The sequence below is a fragment of the Dryobates pubescens genome, chromosome 11 (genome assembly GCF_014839835.1).
Source record: "Dryobates pubescens isolate bDryPub1 chromosome 11, bDryPub1.pri, whole genome shotgun sequence".
Taxonomy (NCBI): Eukaryota; Metazoa; Chordata; class Aves; order Piciformes; family Picidae; genus Dryobates; species Dryobates pubescens.
Genome location: NC_071622.1, coordinates 13,987,788 through 14,008,771, shown reverse-complemented (window position 1 = coordinate 14,008,771; position 20,984 = coordinate 13,987,788). Strand labels below are relative to the sequence as shown.

Here is a 20,984-nt window from a genome sequence, read left to right as displayed (position 1 = left end):
GGAGGAGAAAATTCTTTACTGTGAGGCTGTGTGCTGGAGCCCTAGAGCAGGCTGCCCAGAGGGGCTGTGGAGTCACATTCTCTGGAGAGATTCCAAAACCACCTGGACATTGTGATCCTGGGCAACCTGCTCGAGGTCTCTTCCAACCTTTGTGATACTGTGAAAGGCCCTGCTTTAGCAGTGGGGCTGGACTGTATGATCCCCAGAGGTCTCAGAATACATTGGGTTGGAAGGGACCCTTAAAGGTTACCTTGTCCAACACCCACTGCAGGGAGCAGGACACCTCCAGTTAGATCAGGTTGCTAAGTCCTTTCCAACCACCACCATGCCAAGACTCCTTGTTTCTGATTTCAAGAGGGAGAGTATTGTGCAGTCCCACTAGGTTTCACTTTATGTGCACCTGATTTGCAATGACTTGAGAGGGGAGTCCAAAGTTTTGAAGTTTCAGAAACCTAAATCATCCACACACTAGGTTTGCTCATTTTTGGTATCAGTAGTGGTAGACAGGCTTTCCTGTAAATGGACAGAGCTACACAGAACTGCACTTAAAACTCCACAACCACTGCTGCAGAACCTGGTTATAGGCAAAGGCACACTTGAGCTTTTCATTAAAAACCCAAACCCACAGAACAGCCACACAGAAAATCACCACAGAGAAACTGCAATGCTTTGCTATCAACCTTTGGGAGGCAAACCCACCACACATGGTCAGTACAGACATGTAAAAAGAAGTTGAGTCAAAATAACAGAAGAAACAGAAAATATTTTCACACAGGGGGAAGAGTGCTCAATCCTCCCCATCTCTCCAGAAGTCCTGCCTTCAAGTAGAAAACCTTATGCCAGGCTGCAGTATGTTTAAATCAATAAATGTAACCATGTAAGAAGCAAGACTGCAGCTGCAATTATATCTGCTGGTGAGACCTCACCTGGAGTACCACATGCAGCTCTGGAGCCCTCAATACAGGAAGGATATGGACCTGATGGAGCAGGTCCAGAGGAGGGCCACAAAAATGATCAAGAGGCTGGAACACCTCTTCCATGAGGACAGGCTGAGGAAGCTGGGGTTGTTCAGCCTGGAGAAGAGAAAGCTCTGGAGAGACCGGTACCTGAAGGGGGCTTAAGAAAAGGCTCCAGAGGGACTGTTTCCAAAGGCCTGCAGGGAAAGGATGAGGGGCAATGGGTGGAAATTAGAGAAGAGCAAATTTAAGTTGGATGTTAAGAGGAAGATCTTTACTATGACGATAGTGGAACGCTGCAACAGGTTGCCTGAGGATGTAGTTCAGGCCCCATCCCTGGAGATACTCAAGGTGAGGCTCAACAAAGCTCTGAGAAACCTGCTCTAGTGGAGGATGTCCCTGCTCACTGCAGGGAAGTTGCACCTTTGGAGGTCCCTTCCAACCTAAACCATTCTATCATTCTTCATTTCTTTTATCACTCTCTAAAATCAAGGTTTCTATTTTCAGACCCCTCAAATCAGCAGCCAAATGCAGTTTCTATTGGCATCTACCACTACATTCTAATCCAGTTCCCAATTCATAAAGTTCTCTGAGAAGGGTAAAACCTCTCTGGAGAGCAAGGTTACTTTACAAGCTTTAATTAATTGTTGAGGGAAAAGCAGAAGAAGCAATGCAGCATAGATTATTATATTGACTTTCATCCAGGCACAGAAATTAATTTTCTCACCTTATGAAAAAAGGAGAAGGGAAATAAAAAAAGGCTGGCATTAAGTAGCCACACCAATTACTATGTATAATAAGTAGCAAGGGTCTGAACCCCAGAATCCCAGCATGATGGGGGTGTGGAAGAGACCTCTGGAGGTCATCCAGTCTAACCTCCCTGCTAAAGCAGGGCCACTCACAGCAGCTTACCCAGGACCACAAAGTCCACGTGTGTTTGGAATCTCTCCAGACAAGGAGACTCCACAACATCTCTGGGCAGCCTGCTACAGGGCTCCAGCACCCTCACAGCAAATAATTTTCCCCTCCTGTTCAGACAGAATCTCCTAGGTTCCAGTTTGTGCCCACTGCCCTTTGTCCTGTCACTGGGCACCAATGACAAGAGTCTGAGGAGATCCGAAAAGAAATAATTAGGAGATGACAGACCATCAGCTCCAGTTTTTCCTATGTAAGTACTGTGTCCTAACAGTGGAGTTTACTTGTCACAGCAGACACCTTCCTCCACATGGCTCAGAAAAGTAAAGTGTCCAGCTGGGGCCTCACTTCACCATTAAAGGTGACAAGCTACAGCTCCCAGTCTGGCCAAGCGCTGTTCTGTCAGGACTCTGGGTATTGTATTTAAGTTACTCAGAGAGATGAATTAAATGATGGTGTTAATGACACATCTCGGGAAAGGAGCAATTTGAGATTTGTACTAGTGACACAGCAAGGCAATGGTGTTGCTGTGCTGTATTTCCACTACTATTTAAGATAACTCATAGGTTCAGAGAATGGTTTGAGCTGGAAGGGACCTGCAAGAAGACCACCGAGTTCCAAACCCCCTGCTATGGGCAGGGACACCTCCCACTAGACCAGACTGCTCAAGGCTTCATCCAACCCGGCCTTTACCTCCAGGGAGGGGGCCTCCACAACCTCCCTGGGCAACCTGTTCCAGTGTCTCACCAGCCTCACTGTTAACAAATTTCTTCCCAATTTCTAGCACAAATCTCCCCTCTTCCACATTAAAGCCATTGCCCTTGTCCTGTCACTACAAGCCCTTGTAAAAAATTCCTCTCCAGCTTTCTTGTAGCCCCCTTCAGGTACTGGAGGGCCACTCTATGGTCTCCCTAGAACCTTCTCTTCTCCAGGCTGAACAGCCCCAACTCTCATAGCCTGTCCCCTTGGGGGATGTTTTCCAGCCCTCTGATCACCTTTGTGGCATCCTCTGGGCCCTCTCCAGCAGTTTGATGTCCTTCTTGTGTGAGACAAAGGAAGCCAAGTCCTTCAGGGTAAGGATTTTTGTTCCCTGTTGCTTGTTCTAACCAAGGCATGGCATTAGCCTTCTCTGTCTGAACTGGATACTACTCTTGAGTGCTTTAAAGCTGATATATTTAATTAACTATCATGCCAACTACTGAGAGAAGCTCAAAAAGCTGCTCATCATTCACACTGTTCTCACAACTTGCTGAATCACACAGTCAGACTACAGCAGATGAGGACAACTAAATCCTAGTAAATCCAGCCTCTCTGAGCAGAGGAGCCTGCTCCCAGCATTTCACAGCTCCAGCACAGCAAAGAGCTCATGGAACCATCCATGAGCAAAGAGCTTATCACACACACGAGTAGCATTTTGCCTCAACTTGCATGCTTGTACTTGCTAGCACAGAAGAGCAGCTCTCGTGTGCCAGGCAGTCAGCACACCTATCAGTCTGGAGAACAAGTCTATTAACACCATCAGCTAGACTGCAGCCTCACCTACCTGCTCAAGGCTACACTCCAGAAGACACTGTACAAGTGTCATGATGAATAATTGACCAGATGTAGACTAAAGACTTCTAATCTGAGCTGCTGAGAGCTTCATTCTCACCTTAAGGTCTGCACTGATACCATTTTTCAGCTTCAAATTGGAAGTGCTGGCCCCAAAGCTAGCTGAAAGCTGGAGAGATCTACACAGCTCATTTTATCACTAGCAAACACCTCTTCTGCCTCTGGAGGCAAAAGCCTGATGAACACTGGGAACATGGTCAATTCAAACATGCAGAAGCACTGCAAACATGATCAATTCAGAGATGCTGAGAACCTCCCCCCACCAAAATCAACAACAAAACCAATCCCATTACACTGCATGGAGACTTAATCTGCATTTTCCCTGCTCCCCTACAATTTCCAGATCTACACTGAGCCTGAAAAATGCTTGACTTCCCTTCCTTATGACATTGTTGGACATCAGATTGGATTGTGTTTCTTCACACTGCTGAAAATCTAACACATCACCAGCTGGCACCAGTATCAAAGATCCAACTCTACAATCAGGAGAGGCATTTTGACCTAAAATTGCACTGACCATGTAATAGCCACTAAGTAACAACTAGCAGTCTCAAAGTCATAGCCAGTAAAGGCTCTCTTTGGATGTTCTCAACAATGACAGGTCTCCATTCATTTGGGGAACAGAGGCAGAAAGCATCTCAGCAGTGAGCTGACTCTCAAGTCCAGCATTACAACCAAGGAGACTTCACTTGGCCCCTCAGTTTTAACAGCAAACAGGCAGCTATGCTGACACCTAAGTAGCAAGGACTCTTTAGAAGTTATCATTTTCAAAACACATCCCAAACAGCACTTCTCAGTTCGCTTTCAGGTGTCATTGCACTAATTCCTAAAGCAGAGGCACCCACAGAAGCTTGCCCAGGACCACAACATTCAGGTGGGTTTAGAATCTCTCCAGACAAGGAAACTCTCTGGGCAGCCTGCTCCAGCAACCTCACAGCAAAGAATTTTTTCCTTCTGTTCATATAAAACATCCTGGATTCCAGTTTGTACCAGCTCCTCTTTGTCCTGTCCCTGAGCACCACTGAGGCCCCATCCTCTTGCCGTCCACCCTGTAGCTCTTGCCAAGTATCGATCAGATCTCCTCTCAGGCTGCTCTTCTCCCGGCTAAACAGCCCCAGGTCTCTCAGCCTTTCCTCATCATCTGTTGGCCTCCAGCAGGAAAAACAAAAAATATTTTTAAAATCTTCAAGAGGAAGACACAACTGGTGCACCATTGCCTCTGTTCTTGTGCTGACCCTGGAGCTGAACTGCTGTGGACAGGCAGCCCTCCTCACCTGCAATGGAGATCAGTATGGCAGGACTTTTTCTGGCTGTTCTGACAGTGCCAGGACACAGCCTGCAACAGTCCATCAAACTGCTCTTTAGTGCAGCTTGCTTTCACGACAGCCCTCTGCTGCTGGATTGGAAGCAGGCACCTGCTGAAAGAAATCCTGGGTGGCATAGGCTACCAAGTTAGGAAGAGTCTTTCCTGAGCTAAAGGAAGACTTTTTTTTCTACTGTTGACAATTTGTTCAGAGGGAAAACTAGAGAGTTTCTAGACAGAAGGTACATCAGACTTTTAATTTCCACTGGCCCAGGGAGAAGAGCTAGAATGCAAACCCTCATGTTTATCCTTCAGTCTGCAGGTAGATTCACAGAATGGTTTGAGTTGGAAGGCATCTTAAAGATCTATTTCCAACCCCCCTTCCATGAGCTGGGACACCTTCCACTAGACCAGGCTGCTCAAGGCCTGGCTTTGAACACCTCCAGAGAGGGGGGCATCTCCCTGGACAACCTGTTCCAGTGTCTCACCACACTGACAGCAAAGAATTTCTTCCTAATCTCCAGTCTAAATCTGCCCTCTCACACTTCAATCCATTCCCCCTTGTCCCATCACTACATCTCACTGTCTGAGCCACTGCTGGCTGTTGTGATTTATGCTATTGCATGAGGACCACTCTTGTCAATCAGTAAAAAAACAAACCAAAGCCTGACTGATATTTGCAAGGACACCTGCAGTCCCTCAGACTGATTCAGTCTTCAAGCACAGCAAAATTTTTTAGCACAAACTTTGTAATGTGTCTGTCACCAGCAAAGCCAGAGCAGGCTGTGACAGAACCTAAAGCACACATTACAAATCAGAGATCCAGAAATGGTATCAAACCTGAAGAGATTTCAGAACCTGTCACCCCCAGTCCCAGGCAGCACCTGAGAAAAGGGAAGCAAGCTAACATTGACCATTTAGGCAGAAAACTTGCTTGTCACCCTGTGTCTTTTACAGAAGAGCACTGGAAGATGAAACTGGGAGACTGCTAAAGGTTATCAGAATGTGTAACATTTGATTTCTTTGTATCCAGGATTCACAGATTGCATCCAATTGGAAGGGACCCTCAAAGGTCATCTTGTCCAACACTCCTGCAGTCAGCAGGGAGATCTCCATCTAGATCAGGCTGCCCAGGGATGCATCAAGTCTGGTCTTAAGTGTCTCCAGGGACAGGGCCTCAACCACATCCCTGGGCAACCAGTTCCAGTATTTCACCATTCTCATTGTAAAGAGCTTCCTCCTGATATCCAATCTAAATCTACCCTGCTCCAGTTTCAAACCATCACCCCTCATCCTATCACCACCACAGGCCTTTCTAAATAGTCCCTCCCCAGCCTTCCTGTAGGTCCCCTTCAGATACTGAAATGCAGCTTAAGGACTTCCTAGAGCCTTCTCTTCTCCATACTGAACAGCCCAAATTCTTTCAGCCTGTCCCTATAGGGAAGCTGCTCCAGACCTCTGATCATCTTTGTGGGCCTCCTCTGGACCCACTCCAGCTGGTCCATGTCTCTTGTGTTGGGGGCCCAAGCTGGTCACAGCACTGCAGGCGAGGTCTCACCAGAGCAGCAGAATCACCCCTCAACCTGTTAGCTCTCCACCTTGCCAGAGCATTAAAACCAGAATAAAATAAGCCTTACCTGGGCTGCTCTCGAGGAACTTTGGAAGCTTTTTATCAAGTTTCTCTACATAAATTCTGTCCACAAGCTGAATGGCTCCCTGACTAGAGCTGGGAGATGAACCTGCTGGCTTCAGAAGGCAGCATTGCATCACTTCATCTGAAAGACCTGCTCTGTAAGCCTGATTTCCCTGGAAAACAGAGCCTGTGCAACCCCACTCTTGGTGCTCAGCCATCTGTAGACTATTTTCCAAAAGAAATTTGAAGACAAATGGCTGGGGTTTAAAAAACATAGTAACAAACTTAAATCTTGTTCCTAAATTGGGGGAAAACAGGCAGACAGCTATAGGGGAAAAAAACAACAGGATGAAAGATCCATCAGGAAAGCTACTCTGACCTCCTGCCTGCTAACTGATGGGGAATTTATACTGGAGCCTCTCTCCAACCTGCTCACAACGAACTCCAGTACAGCAGCATAGAATCACAGAATGGTGGGGTTTGAAAGAGACCTCAACACATCATCAAGTCCAACCCTCTTGCCAAAGCAGGGTCACCCAGGGCAGGTCACACAGGAATGCATCCCAGTGGGCTTGGAATCTCTCCAGAGGAGGAGACTCCACAGCCTCTCTGGGCAGCCTGCTCCAGGGCTCCAGCAACTGCACAGCAAACAAGTTTCTCCTTACGCTGAGGTGGAACTTCCTGGGTTCCAGCTTATACACATTGTTCCTTTTCAGTATTCAGTATCACTGGGCACCACTGTAAAGAGTCTGGCACCTTTATCCTGACACCTACCCCTCAGATATTTATAGATATTGATAAGATCCTCTCTCAGCCTTCTCCTCTTCAGACTAAACAGCCCCAGGTCTTTCTTCACAGGAAAGCTGTTCAAGTCCCTTCATCATCCCCATAGCTCTCTGTTGAACTCTCTCCACTAGACTCCTGTCTCTCTTGAATTGGGGAGCCCCATACTGAACACAGTATTCCAGCTGTGGCCTCACCAGGGCAGAATAGTGGGAGGAGAGCCTCCCTAGAACTGCTGGGCACACTTGATGCACCCCAGGATACCATTTGCTCTCTTGGCCACAAATGCATCCACACTTCTCACATCCACTTTCCAAGCCCTTACAGCAAAACACATTGGATTACTTGCTCAAATGCAGTTATGAGTCACAACGGGTTGGACATCTGATTAGATGTCCTATTCCTATTCAGTATAAATCAAATCCAACTGGCAACAAGTACACTCCAGACCACTCCAAGCTGCAGGCAGCAGGCTGTTTAGGCAGCCAAAGGAGCACAGCAACTCCTGCTCTTTCCCTGCTTCACCTTTTCAGAGGTTTGCCACCCTTAACTTCACCAATGTATAATTGCTTCTTAGTCATATACCTCAAAATCTGCTGTTTTAAGATCTCCTTAGCTCTAGCTTTGAACTAACCTTCATGGTCGTCCTCCTCTGAGGAGGGAGTTGGAGACTTCCTACTGGATGCCATCAGGGATCCCTCACAAGCCAAGTTACTCTCCCAAATTCTCTGCAGTGGCTATTTTAGCCCAGGCAAAGAGCAACTGCACTTGTGGTTGGATCAGCACACCTTGAGATCAGAGAAAGGGTGGGACAGACCTGAGCAGCTGGAAGAAATAACCCACAAACCACGCTCAGGTGTGGCCATAACCCTACATGCTGCTGTTTAACTCCAAACAGCCTACTGATCTCTGATACTTTCATGAACAAAAAAGAAAAAAAAAGAAAAGAAAAAACCCCACTTTTGAGGACAAAACCCCATCAGGTTCTATAAAGAAACCAAACACATCTTTTAAGCTCAGCATTAAATCCTTCAAAATTAACTCATTTTTGTTCCAGCTTTTAAAAGGTCAATAGTTAGATTTTAAAAACTAAGAGAGTTAGAGCTGTAATTGCCATGCCAAGCTCAACAGCACCTTCACCCATTCTGGCTAGTTTTCTCCCAAGGGTTAGTTCTTGTATAAACAGGTATCACAGTCCAGTTACTTGGAAGCTTAACAGGATTTGAGCTCCACATTTTACTCTCTCTGATACTGTAACTAGTATGAGGGAGGAATTGCACATTTGGACAGTCTTCAATTCAATAATCCATTTCAATGTATTCCATTAAAGCATCCTGAAGGTTAAGGTGTTTTTCTGCTTTTACTTTCTGGCTGAGAGCTTGATTTGGAAACAACCCCCAAAAAATTTCTGAATAGACTCTACTCGAAGGAATTACTCCTCACTACAGCTCAGATTGCTTTACACCCTGCTGTCATCTAGGACACCTAGTACTAAATTACAATCCAGTACTTTCAGTATTCACTCTTTCCTGAGGTCTTCTCATCTCTGGATCTCAAAATCCCTGAGAGGCAGCCAAATCAGGTCCTGGCCTGGAGCTCAGTTTGTTCCCAGCTCTGAAATGAACTGCTCAATGATCCTGAACAAGTGTGTCACTGCGTTTGGCTGTGCCTCCCTTCCTCCTCTGCTGGTTTGCTCCTCTTGTCACCACTTGTCAAACTGCCCAAGTCTGTATCACTCTCACTGTAATGACATGCTGATCTCAGAAAGGTTTAGATAAAGCTTGACTGAGGAGTGATTTTAGTTCATTCAGCCATCAATCTTTGTCCCCCAGTATCAAGTTCAGTGTCACAATGTCCCTCATGGGGAAGCTTTTCACTTCTTCCTATTTGCAGACTGAATTCAATAGTGCATCAGCCATGTTCAAGTTCCTTCATCATCCTCGTAGCTCTCCATTAGACTCTCTCCAGCAAATCCCTGTCTCTCTTGAACTGGGGAACCCCAAACTGGACACAGTATTCCAAGTGTAGTGTCATCACTTACACCGAGTAGAATCCATTTGTTTGAACTGCATGAAAACACCAACAAGGGAACTGGGCCTCCAGATACTCTCTGTGTTACAAAAAATATCCAGCTTAGGATGGGAGTTTTCTCCATGAACACATGATATAACCACAGACACCTTCCTTAAATAGCTTCTGAGAGCTTGTGGAACCAGCAGTAAAATTCCCAACTACGGATTTTTGTCTCATTTGGGGAATTAATGAATAAGCCCAAAACACCACACCAGTGTTTTCAGAGCATACAGCTTCTCTCCCCTGTATGGACATTTAAACTGACCAAGAGCAAGCAAAACCACCTTGGGCTTTGGCCAAAAGCAGGTGAGCTGAAGGTACCAGGCTGGATGAGGCTCTGGCCAGCCTGATCTAGTGTGGGGTGTCCCTGCCCATGGCAGGGGGGCTGGAACTAGATGATCCTTGTGGTCCCTTCCAACCCTGACTGATACTATGACACCTGCTCACATTAAACATCTGCAGCTGTTGGACAGAACTGTAGTAGTCATTGTGGAAATTCATCAGGATCAGACACAGGGGGCCTAAAAACACATTAATGGGCTAATCTCAAAATCATCACCAACACTTGATCAGTCAGAACTCTGTAGTAAAGTGAGTGAGCTCCATTGTTAACGTGCATGAGATTCAAAAAGGAGTTGTTCTCAATGCTTACACAAAGCCAGCATTTAAAATACTGTTGTAGGCATTAACTAGAAGTCTATCATCTGCAAAGCACAATCAAAGCCAATTAAAAGACTATTATAGATGCCAAATTAATACAGACTATAAAGCTGAAACTTCAAATAGCAATTACATGCTCCAGAAGTCAAATCTGATAACAAATAATGAGTATTTACACTGTGCTTTCCACCCTTATGGTACACCAGCTTGCAAACAAACACGTCCTTGGACTCTTTGTGGGAGAGAAACACTGGATTAGGAAACAAGCAGGGAGAAGAGACTTAGCCACAGCTTGTTAGATGCTCTGTGAAACAGATGAAACCAGCACAGCAGCCAACTCCAGGGGCAACAGTGTTGCTGGAATGTAAGGAATCAGATTCTTGTCAGGATCTTGAACCGGGCTGTGTTTGAAACCATCTGCATCATTACAACCCTAACTACCACCTTCAGTCCCCTCAAAAGCCTCACAAATGTTATCACAGTCCTTGACAGCTCCTACCCAAACACCACAAGGAAAAGCAACATAAACCCAAAGCCTCTGCAAGAAGTCTCTACTCTTCCACCTCACTCCAAACCTACTGCACAAGTAAAGATCACATCAGAGAGAAAACCACAGCTACCTTCACTGAAGTTTCCACTCTTCCCTGGGCAGCTGAATAATGGCACAAAGATCACACCAGGCCATCACTAGAGCCTGTATCTCAGTAAAACTGTTAGCCACAAGGCCTTCACATAGTCAAGTATCATGGAATCATAGAATGGTAGGGGTTGGAAGGAAGGGACCTCTGAAGATCATCTAACACACCCCCCCTGCCAAAGCAGGGTCACCTAGGGCAGGTCACACAGGAACACATCCAGGTGTACTTGGAATCTCTCCAGAGAAGGAGACTCCATTGCCTCTCTGGGCAGCCTGCTCCAGGGCTCCAGCAACCTCAAAGCAAAGGAGTTACCCTGAGGTGGAACTTCCTGGGTTCCAGTTTATACATATGGTTCCTTTTCCTATCACTGAACACCACCATAAAGAGCCTGGCACCTTTATCTGGACACCCACCCCTCAGATATTTATAGACATCAACAAGATTCCCTCTCAGCCTTCCCTTCCCCAGACTAAACAACTGTAGCCCTCTCAGTCTTTCTTCATAGGAGAGATGTTCAAGTCCCGTAATCATCCTTGTAGCTCTCCACTGGACTCTCTCCAGTAGTTCACCATCTCTGGAATGGGGGAGGGGTCAGTCTCTTCTGTGACAGGACAAGAGGAAATGGCATCAAGTTGCACCAGGAGAGCTTTAGGTTGAACATGATAAACAATTTTTTCTCCATAAAGATGCTCATGCCCTGGAAGAGGCTGCCCAGGGAAGTGGTGGAGTCCCCATCTCTGCAGGTAGATGTGATGCTGAGGGACATGTGATGCTGTGGTGACTTGGCAGAGCCGAGTTAATGGCTGGACTCAATTTCTAGCCTTTATGATTCTATGAAACCCAAGCAACACCACCTAATGTTGTGACTATGAAATGCCAAGCAGGCTACAGGACAGATGACATCTGACAGAGAGGAAAACAATAACACTGGTGTTTCTGAAACACAAGAGCTTGCTAGCACATGGTCTTCTACACTTTCTTCACTGTATTTATTCTCCTGAGGAAGAAAGTGTTTTGCCTAGTGCTTTAATCTTCCCGTTAATTGCCATTCACAATCTACTGGACCTGAAAGGAATCGATCCATGGAGTATGGCAGCATTTCCAATCTGGCTATCAAGCTGCTCACCCTGGCCTTTGGAAACATTTGTGCTGTGACCTCACACAGACCATCTGCTCTGCATATGTACACCTCTGGAAACATTTGATGCATCTAGCTAACAGAAGTGACCAAAGAGAGCTAATCCTCCTCTTCAGGTGTTGAGAGCATCAAGGGGAAAAGAAGTACCAAATAAAACAGTAGAGTGTATTCAAGGCTGCTTTATCATGGTGTGAAGGACAGTCACACACTCTTAGACATGGGTATGTGATTTGAAGTTGGTGCTTCCCTGTCTATTTATAGCAGTGAAATGTAACAGTGTATAGGCATTGTACATCCAGGTGCATTGCTCTGCTCCAGCTGATGCTCAGAAGGGAGTTTATTCTGATGAGTTCTACACTCCCAGCTAAGGCAATCAGTGGGCTTTTCACACAGCTCCCTGGATCACTCCAGTACTGTCAATACCCTCAGTCCCTGGTGCTCAACTTATCACCTCCGTCCTAGTGTTCAATTTATCATAGAGTCATAGACTGGTTTGGGTGGGAAGGGACCTTTAAAGGGCATCAAGTCCAAACCTCATCCACTGAGTACATCCGCAAATAGATTGGGCTGCACAGAGCCCCAAGGACGTGGCAGCATCTACCACCTCTCTGGGCACCCTGAGCCAGTGTCTCACCACCCTCATAGTCAAACATTTCCTCCTTCTCTCTGGTCTGAATCTCCCTCTTCCAGTTCAAACCCATCACCCCTTGTCCTGCTAAAAAGTCTGTTCCCAGCTTTCTGATCAGCCCCTTTAAGCACTGAAAAGCCCCCAGAAAGTCACCCTGGAGCCTTCTCCAGGCTGAATAAGCCCAACTTTCTTAGCCTGGCCTCACAGCAGAGGGCTTCCAGCCCTGTCATCATTATTGTGGCTTCCTTTGGCCCTGCTCCAACAGGTCCATGTCTCTCCTACACTGAGGACTCCAGAGCTTCTTGTTCACAGGTATGTATCACACCCTTCTGGACACCATGTCAGCTGTGAGGAATGGAACACACAAAATTATCCCACCATTTCCAGAGAACTCTCTCTGGATCATGTTAGTTGCTTCCAGGTGGTCCAGAATTCATCTACCTTCTTCCAGTTCTTGTACCTACAACTGCTCAAACTCACCACTTTTCAAAACCCAGCTATTCATAAATTAAAAGGCTTAGATTTTTTTGATTTTTTTTTTCATCTTAGCAGGATTAAGTAGAAAATTTTGCAGGTTTTGGTACTAAAGAAAAGCAAACACTCTCCACTGTTGGACTAGAAGATCTTGAAGGTCTCTTCCAATCAACAATATTCTGTGATTCTCTGTAATGCAGCAGGTAGTAAGATTATTTTAGTCATTAAAGGCAAAAAATCCATAGAATAGAATAGAATAGAATAGAATAGAATAGAATAGAATAGAATAGAATAGAATAGAATAGAATAGACCAGGTGGGAAAAGACCTTTGAGATCATTGAGTCCAACCTATCATCCAACACCATTGAATCAACTAAACCATGGCACCCAGCACCCCATGCAGTCTCTTCCCAAACACCTCCAGTGATGGTGACTCCACCACCTCCCTGGGCAGCACATTCCAATGGCCAATCTCGCTTTCTATGAAGAACTTCTTCCTAACATCCAGCCTAAACCTCCCCTGGCACAGCTTACCCTTTCACACCATCCATATATCTTGTCCAAAGCAGGTAACAAAATATGATATAACAGCAACACCTTCTGCCAGGAGTGGAAACCAAACTATTAGAGGAATAGAATCTTTTCACCCATCCTGCGAGCCAATAAATCAGACAAGCACTTGACCTCAAATGTGCCAAAGACCTTTGCCAACAATTCATGTAACAAAAGAAAACAGCCATTACCAAGCCATAATTCAGCCCTGTGCAGTAAAAATTTTCAGCAGAACTCTGTGGGGGAGTGAGCAGAACTGCAATTTTCTCTTAGTTGTTAAATTTTAGGCAAAGTTTCTCATATTATGAAGCATACTTCTGTAGTTCTTGATTAAGTTGTTAAGTTCTCAGAGTCTTAGACTTCAGAATTAATTACCAACTATGAAGGGAAAAGCAAAAATGTCATTCTAAAACCCTGCCTTAAATTCACTTCAGTGCTGGATAAGATCAGAGCATGACAGACAAAGGACAGAAAACCTTTGGGAGTGAATGAAAGTAAAACTTCAATCTCCAGAAACTTCGACTGTGTCACAGCAATGAAATAGACTAAACAGTGTGTCAGAAGAGTGGCTAGCAGCAGGTTGAGGGAGGTTCTTCTCTGTTTTACCCTAGTGAGGACGCACCTGGACTGCCATGTATAGTTCTGGGCTCCCCAATTCAAGAGAGACAGGGAACTACTGGAGAGAGTCAGCAGAGGCTACAAACGTGCTGAGAGCACTGGAGCATCTCTGTGAGGAGGAAAGGCTGAGAGACCTGGGACTGTTTAGCCTAGAGAAGAGCATCCTGAGAGGGGATCTGATCAATGAACAGCAAGAGATACAACTGGGGGGGAGGGGGAGGGGGCAGACAGCAGGAGGATGGGGCCAGAGTCCTTTCGGTGCACAGTGGCAGGACAAGGGACAGTGGGCACACACTGGAACCAAAAGGTTCCATCTGAACAGGAGGAGAAAATTCTTTGCTGTGAGGGTGCTGGAGCCCTGGAGCAGGCTGCCCAGAGAGGTTGTGGAGTCTCCTTCTCTGGAGATACTCCAAGCCCAACTGGACATTGTGACCCTTAGCAACCTGCTGTGAGTGCCCCTGCTTAAGCATGGAGGTTGGACTGGGTAAACCCTTGAGATTTCTTCCAACCCCTGCCATGCTGAGATTCTGTGATACAAAGAGGCCAGGAATGATACACACTGCTTTAGAATGTTTTAATCAGACTTCTTTTAAATCCTTTTTAAAAAGGTTTCTCCAGTAGCATGCTCATAGCACGCTGGACCTCACAACCCACAGTAAAAACCCCCATTGACACAGCTGTGACTGTACCAAAACACCACATATCCTGCTGCTGTGCGGTGTACCCCCTTGCCATAGCACTGGTGCTTTTACTATCTTACCCTCACCACCTGCTGGCACATTTTTGGGGCCAACCTATTTCTTGCTGTCTCCCTGAAATAACAGCTGTGAGAACTGCATGCTTCAATCAGTAGAGGCTAAGTCTGATCAATTCAGTAACATTTCAGTGCTCAGCCTTTCGGTTTGCTGCACGTTTTCATGCAAATCCTCTGAACATACTTGCACTGCAATTCAAATGATCTTCCCCATCTCCCTCCACAAGCACTGTTACTAGCTTAGCAGCACAGGTTAGGTCTTAAGAAACTAGTCTTCCACTTCCAGTTTTTCCAATGGGAACATGGAGAAACACAGCCCTTGACTGATGACTTTGCTGGCAAAAGTCACTTCTTTAGCTACAGTTACACTTGGGGGGAAAAAAAGCCACCAAGGCAGCTGGGTTCTATCCAACAGCTCAACCCACTTTTGGTGGTGATAATGAAACACACTGATTCAATTTCACCTTAGGACTTCGCAGTTTTTAATACAACACTGTTCACCTAGATAAAAACCTCCTGCCAGAGGTGTGTGTAATCAAAGCTTTCATGTTCCTTTCAGGCATTGACAGCTTCAAAACCTGCACTCTGCTCTACTGCAAACATGAGGATAACTTAATAGGACCATAATGAACAGGAGTTGCCCAACTGCTATGTTACTTCCACAGTTAATTCGTTAGACTGCTCTGCAGGGCTGTGCCTCCTGCTCCCTGCACTGTGGTGGCTGTTCCAGCGCCTCAGTGTCCCTGCTGAGCCCAGGGCAGAGCAGCTCACTCGCCAGACAGTGTAAGACTGCAGGCACATTGAGATGAGCAGAACAGAACAGAATAGAATAGACCAGACCAGGTTGGAAGAGACCTTCAAGATCATCGCGTCCAACCTATCACCCAACACCACCTAATCAACTAAACCATGCAACCAAGCACCCCATCCAGCTAGACCCCGAACTGCAGTGCTTTAGCTGCCAACACGGATCTGCTTCCCCTTCCACTGGGAAACCAACATGGGTTCTTCATTCCATTATCAGAAAACGTGAAAGCCTGGCTCATCAGCCTCTTGGACTAGTGCTTTGGCTGCTTTGTAACAGCACTACAGGATCCAAGATGCTGCTAAGCAGATTTCAAGAAACACTGTTGAAGCTCAAGCCAAATATACTGTAAACAGGTTGTACTGCTCTCCACAGGCTACTGGGACCACACCAAGTGAGCCCCTTCAATACCCTTCCTTACCATATACAACAAGCCCACTGACTATCACCTTTATTAATACAAATCATAGAATCACAGACTGGTTTGGTTAGAAAGGGCCTCTAAAGATCATCTAGTTCCAACCCCCTGCAGTAAACTGTTAGTGTGGGAAGAATTCTGAGAACATTAGATCCAGCTCTGTGCTTGGGTTTCAGTTTTTCCAGAGCTATGTTAGATGGCCACAAAAAAAATCTCACCCACTTAGCAGTTATCATAGTGAAGCTAGCCACAACCAACAGTGATACCATTTTCTTAATGAGGACAAGAGATGGCTTGATTATTAATGAACAGAAAATAAACTCCCCCACAACACCTGGGAGACAAAAACAAACAAAAAACCCCACACAAAACAACAGCTACCACAAAAGACTCAAGTCACCTTTTGGATGATTGGCTTAATAATTACCATAAATACATAGACATAAAATAGTTAATCTGGCAACCAGACAGCGCTCATCTAAGGCTGGGTGACAGCTAAAAGCAATGAAGTAAAACCAAGTAAACAGTACTACAGTAGCAATACTTAGGGAATTCAAACCAAATAATCATGAAAAATAGTTTAATGCTATCCCTGAGTGGTGAGGAGTAAAGAATGGCTTAGGGGGTTAATTAGCAGAATACTACTGCTGACTCCTAGCTGTTGGCAAGAGACCTCCACGATCCACAAGTGGGGGGCAAGGCAGACAGGGATAATTCCTAAAATATTTCTCCACTGCAGCAAGTCTAAACAGCTCCAGAATACTGAATGCTGCTCATTCCTCAGAAAATTAAGAATTTAGGGTCAGCTTCAAAGGCCAGTTATTTTCATCACCAAGCAGAACCAAGCTGGGGCTCAACAATATCCCTTTTCCAATCGCTTTCCTCCATTTGCATCATTATTAAACTGCTGATCTGTTCAGTAAAAAAATAGGTAAAGAGAAATTAGGCAAAAAAAAAAAACACCCTGGTAGGAATTCCTTTGCTCTGATACTTTGTTCCATGCAAGTTCTCTGAACTGGCTCCTCAGTAAGAGTAGATCCAGTGCTCCTTGTAAGAAAAATACAACCAAGCTGTTGCAGACTTGCGTCTCATTTTGTGAGGCTCCTTTTTGCCCTTGCTTTTCCCCCCACATTGCATTTGTCTTCTTAAGCAAGCAAAAGAGAAACATATAAAGCAAGCTGAAGAAATTCACATATCCCAACATCTGTTTTGCATACAAGACCGATGCTTTCCTATAGGTGCCAGTCATACTTCTGTTTACACAGCCCTGAAAGTGCCAGAATTCTCCTCTAATCACCCAGGATGCTCAACCAAGCCTTCATACTCAACATATTACCATGCATCACTTTTAAAACACAATGGTCATTGATAAAGAGAGCCTTGTACAATTTATGTCACTGGCACTTGCATGTTATTTCAGTCTGAGACACTGCAGGCAGTGCTTTTCTTGGCAGCTGCAGCAGGGCTGGGGTTTCAAAGCTTTGAAGCCAAAGGTTAACATCTTAGCCACTGAAGAAGTTAAACTCCTCCAGTGCAAACTGTGTGTCCCACTGTTATTATGAAGCTGAATGTAGAACCACAGACTGGTATGGGTTGGAAGGGACTTTTAAGGGTCATCTAGTCCACCCCGCTGCAGTCATCATGCACATCTGCAACTAGAGCAGGTTGCTCAGAGCCCCAGACAACCTGACGTGGTTGACATGGCTCCAGGGATGGGGTATCTACCACCTCCAGGCAACTTGGTCCAGTGTTTTACCACCCTCAGTGTAAAACATTTCTTCCTTCTCTCAAGTCTGTCCCCAGCTTTCTGATCAGCCCCTTCAAGCACTGAATGGCCACCAGAAGGTTCCCCTGGAACCTTCCCTTCTCCAGGCTGAACAAACCCAAATGTCTCTCAGCCTGGCCTCACAGCAGAGGGCTTCCAGCCCTCCCATCTTTGCTGTGGCCTCCTCTGGCCCTTTTCCAACAGGTCCATGTCTCTCCTGTGCTGAGGACTCCAGAGCTGGCAAGTGGGGTCTCAGAAAAATGGAGCAGAGGGGCAGAATCCTCTCTCTGCCCCTGCTGCTGGGTATCAGCCAAGGACATAGCTGGGTCTGGGCTGTGAGCCCACAGTGCTGGTTCATGTCCAGCTTTTCACCCACCAGCACCCCCAAGTCCTTCTCCAGAGGGCTTCTCTTCATTCCCTCAAACCCCACCTTGGACTGATAGTGGAGATTGCCTCAACTCAGGCGCAGGACCTTGCACTTGGCCTTGTTAGTCAGTATTTGCTAAAGTATTTGCTAAACATTGTAAATAAGAATGTGCAAGGTCAGTAAAGTCTAAAGATGTTTTAATCTTACTTACATGTCATCACTGAAGGGCATCCTAACAGAGTCAGATTCAGTTGCAAAGGTTCCTGCCTAACACTGTGGCTCATGCTAACATCTGTCCAGTGAAAATTCCTCCCATCTCCAAACAGCCACCAAAGCCAATACAAGTAAGTATATCCTTTACTGCAAAATATCCTGCCATTGATACCTGCTCCTTTCAAAGTGAGCACCTCTGTCTTAGCTGGCAGGCTGAACGCCAGCTTGGAGCTTGACATGATGGATAAAAAAAGTCAAATTATCTTATTACAGAAGTTTTTTTATGAGAACAGAGATGACTACAAATGAAAGTACCTCTGCAGGGAACCCCTATGACAAATGGAGTCTTTGTCACTGAATGAATGACATATTTGGTTAAAGACTTCTCCCCAAGCAAAAATAATTTCACCTGCACACCAGTAATTTCTTTTTTTCAAATACAAGCAATTCCCTTTAATCCTTAAAAGCCCATATGCAACATATGGTTATTGCACAGAGACGTGACCACTTCTATCCAAGTAGGACTGGATTATGGTTTATCATACTGGAAACCATCTTTCCCCACTAGCTGTCCTCTGCATTTCTGCAGAATTAGGGACTTGATCTAATTGTTTTCAACAGAAGAGGAGCTGAAAAACAAATAGCTTCACAAAAATCCCAAGAAGGACATTGCTCAGAGCATTTGTTTCATATAAACACTATGCCATGGGGTAGGCCCAAGGAAGGCAGATGATTTTGAAGAGCCAGCTACCACAGAGCATTAAAGTTGGCAAGAAACAGGTGCTAAATTAATACTGGAAGCAGTGAAAGCAAGTGTGAAGGGAGGAGACACATCTACAGCTCCTGACACAGTGTCTTTCTCCACATGATGCCCTGTTGAACCTATGGCATTGTCACCAGAGCAGTCAGGTCATTCCCAGTAACAGTTAATCAGCATCATGCCTGGCACATACTGCTGGGCACGGTGATGTGCAGGGTCTTTGGGAGAAACAAAAGGCTGCGGATGCAGAGCCATAACTCACATCGAGTATCGTGTTTAACAGGGACAGTTTATTAAAACAACAGTAAGGGCCCGTGACTCTGTTAATCAGCTCTCCCCTGCCAAGCAAGACATGTGGACATGCCTCGCTCTCTGGGCTGGAGTGAGGGCAATGCGGTCGTGACCCAAAGCTGTGCATGGTACCTCTCCCTGCAGCTCCCGGAGCGTGCCTGTGCACACGCACACATACACACATGCATACCCCCCCACACACACACCTGCACACATACATACACACGCACACCCCCACACACACCTGCACACATACATACACACGCACACCCCCACACACGCATCTCCGTGCTTGGTGGACATATGCCGGGGCTCCGCAGTCGGCTCCGGACTTGCGGGGCTCCCCGCGGCTCTGCGGCAACGCCGAAGGTTGCCGGCTTGACTGTGCTCCAGGCAGGTCCCCGCCGCCAACCCTGGCAGCCCTCAGGCCGGCGGGGAACGAGCAGCCCCGACCCGGCGGGTGCTGCCTGTCAGGGGGCTGAGGACGAGCGGAGCTGGAGCCGGCAGCGACCCGCCCGGCAGGGGCAGCCTGATCACAGTCCCCTTACCCTGGCGGGGTGCCCGCTGCAGGATCCCTCCCCCCCACCCTCCGCTCCGCGCCATAACCACCCTCCTCCCGCAGCTCCCGCACCGGGCCGGGCACCGCTGCCAGCATCAGACCCCCCTCCGGGACACCCAGCCGCAGCCGGCAGCTCCGCACCCTGCTCTGCCTCACTGGAGAGAGAGAGAGCCTGCGGCAGCGGCTGCTCCGGTGCCCGCCCGCCGCCCTGCGCTGCGCTCACCGCCCGCCGGGCTCCCGCCTCAGGCCACCGCGCCTAGCCGCGCCGCTCGCTCCCGCCGCCCTCTCTCGCCGGCGGTGAAGCCGCAGCCCCAGCAGCACAATATGGCGAGCGGCAGCCTCCGCAATGGAACTCGGGAAATAGAGGGGAGTTACATATTCATGGCCGGGGCTGGGCAGGGGGAGCGCGGATGGGGTGCCGGCACCGGCCGCCTCAGCGCCCTCCTCCCTCCCTCTCCTTTCCGCGAGCTGCGGACCGCTCGCTCCTTTCCCCGCCTTCCCCACACCTCCGCTGCGGCTGCCCGGCCCTGATTCTCCACCGCCTGTCAGCGCCGCCGCCGCGCTCCCACTCCCCTGCCCCCCACCGCTGGTGGCGGATGATGTGGCAGCGAGCCCGGCGGGGTTCCTCGCCGCAGCCCCCATTAACGGCCCGCAGAGGGACCAAGGCTTCCAGCCAGCCGTGGTCCCCTGACCAGAGCCGGCGCCAGCCGCAGGCAGTGTCGCCTGGCGGGAGGGCTCGGAGGGGGTGTCCTGAGGTAACTGCGGTGGCCTCACGCTGCGATCTCGGGTTTTCCGCTCAGCACTGTCGAGGAGGCGTCAGAAGCAGCGGGGCCGAGCCTCCTGCGGCGGCGGTACCCGGGCTGATGTCCGGCCTGACGCCGGGCAACCACAATGGCAGGTGGAGCGCTGAGGTAAGGTTACCAAACTGTGGGCAAGAGCAGGTTCCAGACCCATCAGCCTCAGGACCTCGTGGAACAAAGGCATGGCCTCTGGCTGGCCTCGACTGGGCTTTTCTCCCTGTATGTGCCCACTGAAGTCCATGGCTCTTCACTATTCTTGCTTCTGAAGA

The 20,984-nt window shown here is 47.4% G+C and overlaps 1 protein-coding gene across 2 annotated transcripts in view; it reads right to left on the bottom strand.

The window, feature by feature from the left end:
- RNF2 (ring finger protein 2) overlaps window positions 1-20,377 on the bottom strand; it is a 28,100-nt gene extending 7,723 nt beyond the window's left edge. The window contains exon 1 of one of the 2 annotated variants that reach the window (XM_054165466.1): window positions 20,139-20,377. The gene's annotated coding sequence lies outside the window, so the exon portion shown is untranslated. The remainder of the gene's footprint in view (window positions 1-20,138) is intronic. The other variant, XM_054165468.1, reaches the window with a different exon arrangement.
- Window positions 20,378-20,984: the final 607 nt, after the last annotated feature.